At 47.1% G+C, this 15,726-nt stretch overlaps 1 long non-coding RNA gene across 2 annotated transcripts; it reads right to left on the minus strand.

Annotated features, from left to right (window-relative positions):
• Positions 1–7,316: 7,316 nt before the first annotated feature.
• LOC140002415 (uncharacterized) lies at positions 7,317–15,287 on the minus strand. Of its 2 annotated transcripts, none has more exons than XR_011808884.1 (4): positions 15,219–15,287; positions 14,362–14,422; positions 12,216–12,259; positions 7,317–9,751 (listed from the first exon to the last, which is right to left on the minus strand). It is a non-coding gene; the product is annotated as an uncharacterized lncRNA (long non-coding RNA). The 2 variants fall into 2 exon arrangements; XR_011808885.1 differs by lacking the exon at positions 15,219–15,287 and adding an exon at positions 14,765–15,187.
• Positions 15,288–15,726: the final 439 nt, after the last annotated feature.

A 15,726-nucleotide genomic window follows, 5' to 3' on the forward strand; every position in this document is an offset into this window, starting at 1 on the left:
TCCCCGTGTGGAAGTTGGCTGGAAGGTTCCAAAGGCTTCCCACCACACATTCTCTCTCTAACCTCTCCTTTATTCCCTGGCAGCTGGAAGGTCCCCACGGCTCAGGACACGGCGCTCCATGCCACCCAAGCACTCGGTAATTATGCATGTTCCCACCTCAAGCAGCACCGTGCCCAAAGCGTTGCACAGAGAGAGATTCCCAAAAGGCAGCTCAAGAAGCTCTCCAGGGCCTCCCAGGGACCTGCAAACCCATCTGGTCGGGTCACAAACACGAGGCAGAATGCTGCCACCTCTGAAGGGCGCCTGTCAGATTCAAGGGACCCCTAGGCATGGACACAGGGAGCTGCGCAACTCCAACCTGTTCTCCAGCAAAGTCTCTTCTTCGCAGGCACAAGAAAGGATTGCAGAGTCATGGAGACCAGAAGCTCCACTGCAACCAGGCTATCTCCAACCTCCCGTGCTCTCCCTGTCAGCTCCACCTTCCACACCGTCATGGGCAACGGGTCAGCTCTGCACCACGCGGCACCTCTCACGGTCTGCACAGGGACCTACAACTTCCCCAGAGCTGCGGACACCCAGAGCTCGGCACCACACACCTGCGCTAGAAGCTCTCATGCCCTCCAACACCATGGCGACGTGCCAAGAGACATGGAGAAAGGGAGCTCAGAAACACACCGCATCTTTCTAACCTCTCGTGCCACTCAAGGTACACACAACTTCCCCGTAACCTTGCACAAAGGCAGCCCCGCACCTCTCGCCTCCTCTCTAACCCATCTTGCCCTACCTTGCAGATGGAAGTCCCAAAGGCGCCGAGCACAGGAGCTTCACCACATGCCCCATCTCTGCTCGCCCTCCTGCCTTGCCACGGCAGCTACAGGGCTGGAACAAGGCCACAGAAAAAGGTGAGTCCGCCCCACCCACCTTCAAGGGTATCTCTTAGGGGCTCCCTTGCAGCTGACACCACCAGCTGTGGACAAAGGGAGATCTCAACCACTGAACACCTCCCTAACTTCTCATTTCCTCTCCCGCAGCAACTTCAAGTTCTCAATGCCTGTGCACAGAGAGCGCTCCACGCCACCCAGCCATTCCGCTACCAGCGCCAACAGGACAATGCCCAAAGCCCTGGGCAAAGGGAGCCTCGCACAAGCAAGATCCACAACCTGTCAACGTCTTCTCAGGGAGCTGCAAATCCACATGGTGAGGACACAGACACAAGGCCGACTCACTGCCACTTCTCAGCGCCTCCCTGTCTGGTGCAAGCTTCCCACAAGCATCAACACAGGGCGCTCCGCAACTCCTGCCACTTCTCTAACACGTCCTTTTCTTGACAGGCACAACAAGGGACTCCGCGGGCGTGGAAAAGAGGGGCGGCCAACCACCCAGCATCTTGCACTCGGGTCTCTCATGGTAAGCACAGGCCCCTTCCACTTGCCTATCCCTGTGTCACACCCAGACAAGGCACCAACAAGACTCCTATCAAACCTGTCGTTCTCTCCTAGGCCACCGCAACGGCGCAACTGCTACCTGCAAAGGGATCTCGGAAAAACACCGCAGATTGAAGATCCTCCCCGTGTGGAAGTTGGCTGGAAGGTTCCAAAGGCTTCCCACCACACATTCTCTCTCTAACCTCTCCTTTATTCCCTGGCAGCTGGAAGGTCCCCACGGCTCAGGACACGGCGCTCCATGCCACCCAAGCACTTGGTAATTATGCATGTTCCCACCTGAAGCAGCACCGTGCCCAAAGCGTTGCACAGAGAGAGATTCCCAAAAGGCAGCTCGAGAAGCTCTCCAGGGAATCCCAGGGACCTGCAAACCCATTTGGTCGGGTCACAAACACGAGGCAGAATGCTGCCACCTCTGAAGGGCGCCTGTCAGATTCAAGGGACCCCTAGGCATGGACACAGGGAGCTGCGCAACTCCAACCTGTTCTCCAGCAAAGTCTCTTCTTCGCAGGCACAAGAAAGGATTGCAGAGTCATGGAGACCAGAAGCTCCACTACAACCAGGCTATCTCCAACCTCCCGTGCTCTCCCTGTCAGCTCCACCTTCCACACCGTCATGGGCAACGGGTCAGCTCTGCACCACGCGGCACCTCTCACGGTCTGCACAGGGACCTACAACTTCCCCAGAGCTGCGCACACCCAGAGCTCGGCACCACACACCTGCGCTCGAAGCTCTCATGCCCTCCAACACCATTGCGACGTTTCAAGAGAAATGGAGAAAGGGAGCTCAGAAACACACATCTTTCTAACCTCTCGTGCCACTCAAGGTACACACAAGTTCCCCGTAACCTTGCACAAAGGCAGCCCCGCACCTCTCGCCTCCTCTCTAACCCATCTTGCCCTACCTTGCAGATGGAAGTCCCAAAGGCGCCGAGCACAGGAGCTGCACCACATGCCCCATCTCTGCTCGCTCTCCTGCCTTGCCACGGCAGCTACAGGGCTGGAACAAGGCCACAGAAAAAGGTGAGTCCGCCCCACCCACTTCAAGGGTATCTCTTAGGGGCTCCCTTGCAGCTGACACCACCAGCTGTGGACAAAGAGAGCTCTCAACCACTGACCACCTCTCTAACCTCCCATTTCCTCTCTTGCAGCAACTTCAAGTTCTCAATGCCTGTGCACAGAGAGCGCTCCACACCACGCAGCCATTCCCCAACTAGCGGCAACAGGACAATCCCCAAAGCCCTGGGCAAAGGGAGCCTCGCACAAGCAAGATCCACAACCTGTCAACGTCTTCTCAGGGAGCTGCAAATCCACATGGTGAGGACACAGACACAAGGCCGACTCGCTGCCACTTCTCAGCGCATCCCTGTCTGGTGCAAGCTTCACACAGGCATCAACACAGGGCGCTCCGCAACTCCTGCCACTTCTCTAACACGTCCTCCTCTTGACAGGCACAACAAGGGACTCCGCGGGCGTGGAAAAGAGGGGCGGCCAACCACCCAGCATCTTGCACTCGGGTCTCTCATGGTAAGCACAGGCCCCTTCCACTTGCCTATCCCTGTGTCACACCCAGACAAGGCACCAACAAGACTCCTATCAAACCTGTCGTTCTCTCCTAGGCCACCGCAACGGCGCAACTGCTACCTGCAAAGGGATCTCGGAAAAAAAAACCGCAGATTGAAGATCCTCCCCGTGTGGAAGTTGGCTGGAAGGTTCCAAAGGCTTCCCACCACACATTCTCTCTCTAACCTCTCCTTTATTCCCTGGCAGCTGGAAGGTCCCCACGGCTCAGGACACGGCGCTCCATGCCACCCAAGCACTCGGTAATTATGCATGTTCCCACCTGAAGCAGCACCGTGCCCAAAGCGTTGCACAGAGAGAGATTCCCAAAAGGCAGCTCGAGAAGCTCTCCAGGGCCTCCCAGGGACCTGCAAACCCATCTGGTCGGGTCACAAACACGAGGCAGAATGCCGCCGCCTCTGAAGGGCGCCTGTCAGATTCAAGGGACCCCTAGGCATGGACACAGGGAGCTGCGCAACTCCAACCTGTTCTCCAGCAAAGTCTCTTCTTCGCAGGCACAAGAAAGGATTGCAGAGTCATGGAGACCAGCAGCTCCACTACAACCAGGCTCTCTCCAACCTCCCGTGCTCTTCCTGTCAGCTCCACCTTCCACACCGTCATGGGCAACGGGTCAGCTCTGCACCACGCGGCACCTCTCACGGTCTGCACAGGGACCTACAACTTCCCGAGAGCTGCGCACACCCAGAGCTCGGCACCACACACCTGCGCTCGAAGCTCTCATGCCCTCCAACACCATTGCGACGTGTCAAGAGAAATGGAGAAAGGGAGCTCAGAAACACACCGCATCTTTCTAACCTCTCGTGCCACTCAAGGTACACACAACTTCCCCGTAACCTTGCACAAAGGCAGCCCCGCACCTCTCGCCTCCTCTCTAACCCATCTTGCCCTACCTTGCAGATGGAAGTCCCAAAGGCGCCGAGCACAGGAGCTTCACCACATGCCCCATCTCTGCTCGCCCTCCTGCCTTGCCACGGCAGCTACAGGGCTGGAACAAGGCCACAGAAAAAGGTGAGTCCGCCCCACCCACTTCAAGGGTATCTCTTAGAGGCTCCCTTGCAGCTGACACCACGAGCTGTGGACAAAGGGAGATCTCAACCACTGAACACCTCCCTAACCTCTCATTTCCTCTCCCTGAGCTACTTCAAAGTCCCACTGCCTGTGCACAGAGAGCGCTCCACGCCACCCAGCCATTCCGCTACCAGCGGCAACAGGACAATGCCCAAAGCCCTGGGCAAAGGGAGCCTCGCACAAGCAAGATCCACAACCTGTCAACGTCTTCTCAGGGAGCTGCAAATCCACATGGTGAGGACACAGACACACGGCCGACTCACTGCCACTTCTCAGCGCCTCCCTGTCTGGTGCAAGCTTCCCACAAGCATCAACACAGGGCGCTCCGCAACTCCTGCCACTTCTCTAACACGTCCTTTTCTTGACAGGCACAACAAGGCACTCCGCGGGCGTGGAAAAGAGGGGCGGCCAACCACCCAGCATCTTGCACTCGGGTCTCTCATGGTAAGCACAGGCCCCTTCCACTTGCCTATCCCTGTGTCACACCCAGACAAGGCACCAACAAGACTCCTATCAAACCTGTCGTTCTCTCCTAGACCACCGCAACGGCGCAACTGCTACCGGCAAAGGGATCTCGGAAAAACACCGCAGATTGAAGATCCTCCCCGTGTGGAAGTTGGCTGGAAGGTTCCAAAGGCTTCCCACCACACATTCTCTCTCTAACCTCTCCTTTATTCCCTGGCAGCTGGAAGGTCCCCAGGGCTCAGGACACGGCGCTCCATGCCACCCAAGCACTCGGTAATTATGCATGTTCCCACCTGAAGCAGCACCGTGCCCAAAGCGTTGCACAGAGAGAGATTCCCAAAAGGCAGCTCAAGAAGCTCTCCAGGGCCTCCCAGGGACCTGCAAACCCATCTGGTCGGGTCACAAACACGAGGCAGAATGCTGCCGCCTCTGAAGGGCGCCTGTCAGATTCAAGGGACCCCTAGGCATGGACACAGGGAGCTGCGCAACTCCAACCTGTTCTCCAGCAAAGTCTCTTCTTCGCAGGCACAAGAAAGGATTGCAGAGTCATGGAGACCAGCAGCTCCACTGCAACCATGCTATCTCCAACCTCCCGTGCTCTTCCTGTCAGCTCCACCTTCCACACCGTCATGGGCAGCGGGTCAGCTCTGCACCACGCGGCACCTCTCACGGTCTGCACAGGGACCTACAACTTCCCCAGAGCTGTGGACACCCAGAGCTCGGCACCACACACCTGCGCTCGAAGCTCTCATGCCCTCCAACACCATGGCGACGTGCCAAGAGACATGGAGAAAGGGAGCTCAGAAACACACCACATCTTTCTAACCTCTCGTGCCACTCAAGGTACACACAACTTCCCCGTAACCTTGCACAAAGGCAGCCCCGCACCTCTCGCCTCCTCTCTAACCCATCTTGCCCTACCTTGCAGATGGAAGTCCCAAAGGCGCCGAGCACAGGAGCTTCACCACATGCCCCATCTCTGCTCGCCCTCCTGCCTTGCCACGGCAGCTACAGGGCTGGAACAAGGCCACAGAAAAAGGTGAGTCCGCCCCACCCACTTCAAGGGTATCTCTTAGGGGCTCCCTTGCAGCTGACACCACCAGCTGTGGACAAAGAGAGCTCTCAACCACTGACCACCTCTCTACCCTCCCATTTCCTCTCCCGGAGCAACTTCAAGGTCCCACTGCCTGTGCACAGAGAGCGCTCCACGCTACCCAGCCATTCCGCAACCAGCGGCAACAGGACAATGCCCAAAGCCCTGGGCAAAGGGAGCCTCGCACAAGCAAGATCCACAACCTGTCAACGTCTTCTCAGGGAGCTGCAAATCCACATGGTGAGGACACAGACACAAGGCCGACTCGCTGCCACTTCTCAGCGCCTCCCTGTCTGGTGCAAGCTTCCCACAAGCATCAACACAGGGCGCTCCGCAACTCCTGCCACTTCTCTAACACGTCCTCCTCTTGATAGGCACAAAAAGGGACTCCGCGGGCGTGGAAAACGGGGGCGGCCAACCACCCAGCATCTTGCACTCGGGTCTCTCATGGTAAGCACAGGCCCCTTCCACTTGCCTATCCCTGTGTTGCACCCAGACAAGGCACCAACAAGACTCCTATCAAACCTGTCGTTCTCTCCTAGGCCACCGCAACGGCGCAACTGCTACCTGCAAAGGGATCTCGGAAAAACACCGCAGATTGAAGCCCCTCCCCGTGTGGAAGTTGGCTGGAAGGTTCCAAAGGCTTCCCACCACACATTCTCTCTCTAACCTCTCCTTTATTCCCTGGCAGCTGGAAGGTCCCCACGGCTCAGGACACGGCGCTCCATGCCACCCAAGCACTTGGTAATTATGCATGTTCCCACCTGAAGCAGCACCGTGCCCAAAGCGTTGCACAGAGAGAGATTCCCAAAAGGCAGCTCGAGATGCTCTCCAGGGCCTCCCAGGGACCTGCAAACCCATCTGGTCAGGTCACAAACACGAGGCAGAATGCTGCCGCCTCTGAAGGGCGCCTGTCAGATTCAAGGGACCCCTAAGCATGGACATAGGGAGCTGCGCAACTCCAACCTGTTCTCCAGCAAAGTCTCTCCTTCGCAGGCACAAGAAAGGATTGCAGAGTCATGGAGACCAGGAGCTCCACAACAACCAGGCTATCTCCAACCTCCCGTGCTCTTCCTGTCAGCTCCACCTTCCACACCGTCATGGGCAACGGGTCAGCTCTGCACCACGCGGCACCTCTCACGGTCTGCACAGGGACCTACAACTTCCCCAGAGCTGCGGACACCCAGAGCTCGGCACCACACACCTGCGCTCGAAGCTCTAATGCCCTCCAACACCATGGCGACGTGCCAAGAGACATGGAGAAAGGGAGCTCAGAAACACACCACATCTTTCTAACCTCTCGTGCCACTCAAGGTACACACAACTTCCCCGTAACCTTGCACAAAGGCAGCCCCGCACCTCTCGCCTCCTCTCTAACCCATCTTGCCCTACCTTGCAGATGGAAGTCCCAAAGGCGCCGAGCACAGGAGCTTCACCACATGCCCCATTTCTGCTCGCTCTCCTGTTTTGCCACGGCAGCTACAGGGCTGGAACAAGGCCACAGAAAAAGGTGTGTCTTTCCTTTGACAATCTTTTTCCTGCCCCACTCCATCTATAGCTATAGCCTTTCTTTTTTCCTCAGCCCTACCCTAGCTTTAAATTGAAGCTTGAGCGTTATACAAGGATCCCCTCACGCATTACCCAGTTGAAAAACTTCTCACAGCAAAGTTCCCCTTTCATTCCTCATTTTATTTTTTCATACTCTTTTCAGCCCCACTACAACTGCAGTATGCAACAAGTATTCCTTCTTTCTGTCAGCTTGAACGTCAACCTTCCATAGAAGAATATGTTTTGTCACATAGCTTTAAGGAAAATTTAATATTGTGGTTTTATTCAGAAACCAGAGAATCCTTCCTGTTAAAAGATAGCTCCCCAAATTTCTCCCAAACAGAATCATAGAACTGGATAATGTTAGCCAGGACCTCTTAAGATCATATAGTCCAACTCATCAGCTACAATGGGTTGCTCAGGGCTATGGATAGACAAATGTTGAATACCTCCATGGATGGAGACATTACAGTCTCTCTGTACAGCTTGTTCGACCACCCTTACATCAAAGGTGTTTTCAGATGGATCATTGTTATAAAATGCTCAGTCCCAACATAGGGTTATAATCAAAGTTTATGATTTATTAAAAGAATAGAGGTAAGCAAACAGCGCTGGGTGCGTCGGGAGTCTCTGCTCCACCTAGACGCACACCAGTTACATCAAGTAGCTGATTTTTATGCTCCTAGGCTAATACATATTCATTACTACCTCTAAAAAAAAACGGGTTATTATAATTAGCTTCCGGGATCCAAACCCTCCTACTGGAGCATGCGCATCAGTCTCCGGTGGTCCCCCTGGAGGTCTCTGGGGGTCTTTCATGCTGAAGGCTCCTATAGTCTTCCTCTCAGTTTTTTTTTCTTGTCCTTCCCCTTTGTACTCCTTGGCAACATGTCAAAAGCTTACACAGCATCCCCTGCAAGTTTTGTCTTCTAGCCGTCCTTCAGCTTCTTTCTTTCTTCTCCTTAATCTCCTGGCCAGATATCAGGGGCTTGCATAGTGTCCCATTAACAGTTACTAGTCGTTAGCAGTTGTTCTGAAACCCCCAGACATCAGAGACTTCAGAGAAAGAACATACAAATACAAATAGCTCTCTATTGACACTTCACGAGTTGTTAAAACATTCCTCACAGGCCATTCACAGGGATACTGCAGTCACATCTTTAGCAGTGCTAAATCAACCACAAAGGTGGCAAAAAGGCTGTAACTGTTAGGAATAAGAGTTCAGCATAACAAAAGCAAATAGGTTCATAGATTTGAGGAATATTTCTGAAGATTTGATAAATTGACTATAATGAGGGGGAGACTGGGACACTGGGAGGAAAGGGAAGAAACCACATCTGTGGAAGAATTAAATTGCCAGTGCAGGACCCAGAGACAGACAGAACTGCTCTCTATTGACACAAAGCAGATGAACATATATCACAATCATCCTGCGTGACAATTTGTGCCCATTGCCTCTTGTCCTGTCAGAGGCATTTTGATCCCTCTCCCTGCCCCCACTTTCCCTGCCCTGAAATTGTCTCCTTAACATTCCAGAGTAATCTGCCTATCGTTGTTCCTCTAATTCTTGTTGGGTCTTTGTGTCAAAATAGATGGTTTCAGCCTCTAACACTAGACTTTCTATAGGATGGAGAAACCATCCAGTGAAGAAATAATCTTGCAGTTATATCACCCAACTTTAAAATCAGAATAGTTGTGATGTAATATACTTTTTATGATGGGAAATGCTGTTTATTCTAATTTTTCAATTTATTAAAATATCCAGCCATTCTCCTTCACCATTTTCTTTCATTTTTTGTCATTTGTCAGAAAAATGACAAAAAGCAAGTAATGTGGTGGTTTTACCTTGATGGGCAGCTGAACTCTATGACTGCCCTCTGACTCCCCCTCATCAATGGAAAATTGGGAAAAAATACAATGGAAAGGGCTCAATGGTTGAGATAAGGACAGGGAGATCACTCACCAGTTATTGTTACAGGCCAAGCAGACTCAGCATAAGGAGCTTAATATAATTTATTGCCTATCACTAGCAGACTAGAACAGTGAGAAACTAAAAGCAAAGTATAAGCACCTTCCCCCCTCATCCAACATCTTCATCTCTGCTGCTCCTTCACAGTCCCTCTCTGCCCTTGCTCCATGTGGGGTCCCTCCCACAGTATGGTGTCCTTCACAAACTGATCCTATTTGGGCTTCCCACAGGCTCTTTAAGAACTGCTCCAACATAAATCCATACCGTAGGGTCCATCTGTCAGGACCAAACTGCTCCAACAAGGGCAGTAGTTCCTCCCAGATCCCCTGCTCCTGCATGGGCTCCTCTCCCTGGGCTGCAGGAGAACTTCTGCTCCGTGCCTGGAGCACCTTCTACCCTCCTTCTGCGCTGACCTTGATGTCTGCAGGGCTGCTTCTCACTCCTCTCTCCCAGCTGCTGTTGCGCATCAGTTTACCTTCTTAAATGTGCTCTCCCAAAGGCCCAACCAATGTTCCTCACTGGCAGCGGGTCCCTTTAGGAGCTGGCTGGAACTGGCTCTGATCTGACATGGGGCAGCTGCGGAGCTCTGCTCACAGAAAAAGAAAAGAAATTAGAAATTAGAAAGAGAAATCAAAGGACACTTATTAGCTAATAGTTTTCCTGAAGTAAAACACAGAAGAATCAGGTCACAAAAAGAGCAGAGCTCATAAATTTCCGGCCTTTTCAACTGTTGTCTGTTTCACTAAATACTGAATTTAATTTGAAAATGTACTTTTCAAATATCAGACAATGTACTGAATTTTGTGTAAATCCATAGTTTCCAAAACACCTCACACCTTCTACATATGCTTCTGGAATGCCACATGTGTTCCTGGAAAGCATGCAATAAAGTGTAAGCTAGCAGTAAACTTTCATTTACAATAAGCTATCAAATTTTCCTGGAACTCCCTTCTGGTGTTACAAACCTGAAGAAATACCCTTATTTAGTCAGTTTCATGAATTACAGATAGCACTTTCATATCATATTTGTCTTTACATATTGCAAGCTAATTTCAACACTTAAGATATCTCAGATAATTCAGATTCTGTAATTATCGACATTATTTTTTCTCTTCAAACCATAATACAGTTTACTCAAAATTATTACAAATGTTTCAACTACAGTCGTGCATAAAACCGAACATAGGAATAACTATCAGAATTTAAATTCTCCTGTAGTCCAAAATTTAAGATAAACCTTCAACAGACAAGGAAAACTTGATCTTGAGAAATTTATTGAAAATAGTCCCACAGATCCCTTATTTTTTTTCTTTCTTTTCATCTTGTGTTTGTATAGAGAAATAGATTCCTTCATCTTTTATGATAGACTTCTCTCGTGAGGTTCAATTGCTCTTTTTTTTTTCTTTTTTCTTTTTTTTTTCTCTCACTAGACTCATCACTTCATTTTTTTTTTCTTTCTAATGAGTGGTATGTCTCACCAGTTCTTCAGAAGAATTGGAACCTTAACAAGCTTCAGCATTTCCCTTAGCTGTCTGGGGTCCACAGCTCAAAGCTTCCTCACATTTCCTTATTTCAAAATTTCTAGTAGTTACCATTCTGAATCTTCACAAGTTAGGAGCAGGACACCCAATTCCTTATTAAATTATTATCCCTTATTAAATAGGACATGAAGAAGTATTGGCATTTCCTACCAAATTGCTGATATGTGGAAGATATGAATTTCTCACTCAGACATATTTGCTATGAAATTCTTTACTCTTAGTACGCTATTCAAAGCTATGAAAATATGAAAAAATAAATAACACAACTGAAAGCATTTAAAGTTGCATTTCATGATGCCATGGATATGGTACTCTGCTTCCAGTGTCTCACAATGGAGTTTTGCTTTAGCACTCTAACAGTTGACAAGAAATTCTCAATCCAGATATCCTGTAACCATTCTAAATTGTGATAGTGAATGGTAAGAGTTACGTTTTGTTCTGTATTAAACTGGCATTCAACTCTTCAGCAAAAGAAAGTCCCTCACATACGTTGTAATGTGTAATTCAAACGTTTCAACACATAATAAAATACTTTAATTTCCTTGACAAAAACCTTACGTGGATCCTTAATTCTCTTTATCACTCACAAGATGCCAGGAATTGTCCTTTCCAGAAGCAATTATAATTTAAAGAGTTCAGCCTTGAAAATCTATTATTTATTTAATCTTGCCAGGGCCAGCAGCTGATGTATCTTCTAAGTAATGACGGTTTTCAGCGTATAATTTGAAGCTGGTGAATTCAGCTTTTGAAGAACATCTTAATTTGTTTGGCTTAGAAGACCAATAACAGGATAATCCTTCACCTCTGTTAGTTCTAGTGTTTGGCTAAGAAGAAATTCACAAAGGCAAGAATTTGTGAGTACAGACCACTTTGCTTGGAATATCTAAATCTGAGATTCTTAACTGACTTGTTTTTCAGTATCTCAGTTTCCAGTATTTCTTGAAACTCTAACTACTCTAAGAACTGTTATAAAGGAGAATGAAAATAAATAGTACCTGTCAAAATCCCAAACAATTTTTCAAGTCAGAAAAATATGAAATGTTTTCCATGTGAGGCATATTAACAGAATTTTGTTTTGTGTATAGAAGACACTTTGCTTCTGTCAGTTTTGAGTCAGTTTTACAAGCATTTAGATGGATAGATGGTGGTTTCATAGTTGTTCGAGAAATTACCACAATTTTTAGTTCTCAATACTAATATGAGAATTGACACCATATTTTTACCAATGTTTAGGAAAAGTTAGCATTAATAATAAAGCTTTTTATTTGAATTTTTATAATTTTAATGATTAATGCACTTGGAGTTTCATTTTGCATCCATAATGTTTTATAATTGATGTAATTTAACCTTAATTAACCAAAAATGATGTTTGTAATTTGAGAATGAAATACACTACCAATTTTAAGAAGTCTCAGCAGAAAATTCCTACAGATGTACTTACAAATCTGTGTTAAATATCCTTACTATAAAATTCAGTTTGGCTTCTAGGAGGAATAGGATAATACTTACTGCAATTCAGAGGATGAAATTCTTCCTTGATTTGGATGTATTCCCTGAAGAAAGTACAGGGTAAGAAAAGAGAAGTGTTAGAACTAGTGGATGTTATGCTTCATGTTTTAGACCTTAATTCATTCCAATATGTACTTTTTTATATATCCACAGCTTTTAAATTTGTCTTCCAGATATTTCAGCTTCTTAAGATTCAAATGCAACATGCAGTTCTCTTTCTGCACATTTTTTTTAATGAATGAAGAATAGATGTGCCTCTGGAAATGACAATTAAGCCTTTTTTTGCCAACCTATATCAGTGGTAATCTATATCTGATTAACATACCTATTTTTTCTGCTCTAATTATGCAATATTACTAGCAGTATCAATATCCTCCACTACTATAATTTCATATCATAATTCAAAAAGCAGCCCTTGTAAATATATCCATTACTTATAAGTATCTGGAATATGTGTTAGGTAGTTATATGCTCTTGTTAGCAACCAGAATTTTGTTGTTATCAAAAGTCTTTGCTTTTAATAACGACGAAAGACTACTGATGCTCCTTATTAGGCAATTTTTCACTGCTGCTTCACCATGTAGCTAGTTACCCCCAAATCCACTGAGACAGGTAAAGAAACATAACTCCAACATAGTGTGACTGCACATGATTCTGGCTCATTCCTTTTCAGATCAACGTCATGGGTAAGTGGTCTGTATCCCAACAACCCTGGGATCAGGCAGGTTATAAGTCATGCAAAGAAGATGGATCACTGCAGAGTGATCCCAGGATCAAAAGCTGTACAAACAGCTCAAAGTCACTTTTGAATGCTACAAATTCCAAAGGAATAAAAAATTTACCATGCCACATACTTCAAGACCAGAGCCCAGAACAGAAGTCTGTGCTTCAAAGCATATTACAAACTCATTTGATTAATTCCCACATATTTATGATGTTGGAAAGGATGAGCCCAAACTTAGAAATGGAAAACAGATAAGAACATTTTATTGCTGTGTCATAAAAAAGAGGAAAAAAAAAGAGAAAAAAGAGAAAAAAAAGAGAAAAAAGAGAAAAAAAGAAAACGGATTTTATATGAATGATGGTTCCCAAAACTATCATAATTAGCATGGAGATAAACAGCTCATCTATAATTGCTATGAGCAGTCTACATCCTCCCTCCCTCCTTTCCTCCCTCCTTCCCTCTCATCCAAAGGATAAAAGGATTAGATTATTCCACAACTAACAAGAAGTGGCTCAATAGAAAGAGGCCTGTACACTTAAATAAATCAAAGCGAGGTCTGTTAATATTTTAGGGATTTTACTTTGTGAGAGCGGTGCTGTTCTAACGACTGAAGATAGCTACCAAAATAGCATACACCTGGAACACATCTTCCAGTATAATTTCACCAAAAGAAGTCCAGTTCATATGCTCTAGTTGCCTCAGAAACAGCGTGGGAATAGTAGTAGACAGGTTTAATACCTAAAACAGTCCTCATCTAGTGTATATCATAACAATAAATACCCCATTAGTTAACATGACAGGATTTAACAATGGTAGAGTGGACAAATGAGTCCATGAAAAGTTAATGATAGCTATGAGGTTTTACATTCTTAAAAGAGAGTATTTTCCTAAGATTTAAGAAGACAATGAAGACTTTTTGAGTTTGGATATTACTAGAGGCTAACAGTCTAATCCATATCTATGTATTATGAAAAAAAAAAAAAAAAAAAAAAGACTACTTATTGAAACATGGAATTTTGTGAAGGAAGAAAAGAGAGAGAATTTTAAATCTTGTATTTCTAAATCTGATCTGCACTTGCATTTCTTTTGGGGAGATAACAACATATCCAGAAATTTAAAAAATAGAAATAACTGGCAGCAGTAAGGGGGCCTGAGTATCTTATTAGCCGAGCTCAGCAAAGTGGAATGGATAAATCACTCTATACAGCCCTTTCTGGTTGGTGTCACAGATCAGCAAGAAAGTAATACATGTCACCTCCTAATAACATGGAGTTTTATAGGTAACTCTGTCAGCTACATAACTGGGACTGCACAGAGAAATTGTAAGAAAAACAGACGCCATGATGCATTTGTTATGCAATACAAAATTGTTGCGTATATTTGCAAATGCTAAAGTAACTTAAAGCAAGTCTATGTAAATACCTGTGGTATGCCTGCAGCTGGAAATCTGATGAAATACTCCATGATGAGAATGCCAATATACCTAGAAATTGCATTCCGAGGTGTGTAGGAGGAATAAATAAAGGTATTAAAGGATCATTTGGACACACGTAAACTGAGAGATCTGTATATCTTTGAAGTTAACTCTCATCATTCAATAATAAAATCAAAATATTTTAAGCAACATTAATCTTCAAATTAAAATTAAATCAGCAGAGAAAACCTATGAAAAGAGAATTGTCTCTCTCCTTCATAAATTTTGTGAATCAGTATTAATTCCATTCCTGATACAAAATGTATGATATAACTGGGATGTCTCCCTCTCCGGACATATTCAAAAGCACTCAGGAAATGTTCCTGGGCAATCTGCTCTAGGTGTCCCCACCTGAGAAGAGAGTTGGACCAGATGACCTTCAGAGGTCCTTTCCTCCCTCAATCATTCTGTGATTCTGTTGCTTCTGTTGGTTTTGATTCTTCAGCATGTGGCACACACTGAAAGCAATTTCGTGGCAAAAGAAAGTGAGATGATAGGATAAAAATCCTGAAAAAAAAAAAAATCTATAAATTGATCTTTTGTCTATGCTACAATAACAGAAGCACAGAACTGTAGCGGTTGGAAGGGACCTCAAGAGATCATCAGATCCATCCCCCCTGCCTCAGCAAGTTCCTTAGAGCAGGAGTATGACTTAGATTCTCTACTGTCCTTCCTCTCCCTCCCTCCTCCTTTACTTCCCAAACCTCCCTAGTCACCCTCCTTTCTTCCCTCTCTCCCCTCTCCCTGCCCTCCTGCATTCAGGCCTTGCTACATTCCTTCCTATTCCCACGACCTTCACTCTCACCTTGTCCTTACTTCCGCCATTTCCTCCTGAAAAAAGTGACGTCACAGTGGGCGGCTCCCTCTCATTGGCTGAATCTCTGTATGACATCACCAGGCCAAGACAGTATAAAAGGGGCCGCAACACACCAAACAGGCAGATCAGCAGCTTACACTTACCAGCAGCTGTGGAGAAAGGGAGCTCTCAACCACCGACCACCTCTCTAACCTCCCATTTCCTCTCCCGCAGCAACTTCAAGGTCCCACTGCCTGTGCACAGAGAGCGCTCCACGCCACCCAGCCATTCCGCAACCAGCGGCAACAGGACAATGCCCAAAGCCCTGGGCAAAGGGAGCCTCGCACAAGCAAGATCCACAACCTGTCAACGTCTTCTCAGGGAGCTGCAAATCCACATGGTGAGGACACAGACACAAGGCCGACTCGCTGCCACTTCTCAGCGCCTCCCTGTCTGGTGCAAGCTTCCCACAAGCATCAACACAGGGCGCTCCGCAACTCCTGCCACTTCTCTAACA

This window comes from Anas platyrhynchos, chromosome 1, assembly GCF_047663525.1.
Source record: "Anas platyrhynchos isolate ZD024472 breed Pekin duck chromosome 1, IASCAAS_PekinDuck_T2T, whole genome shotgun sequence".
Taxonomy (NCBI): domain Eukaryota; kingdom Metazoa; phylum Chordata; class Aves; order Anseriformes; family Anatidae; genus Anas; species Anas platyrhynchos.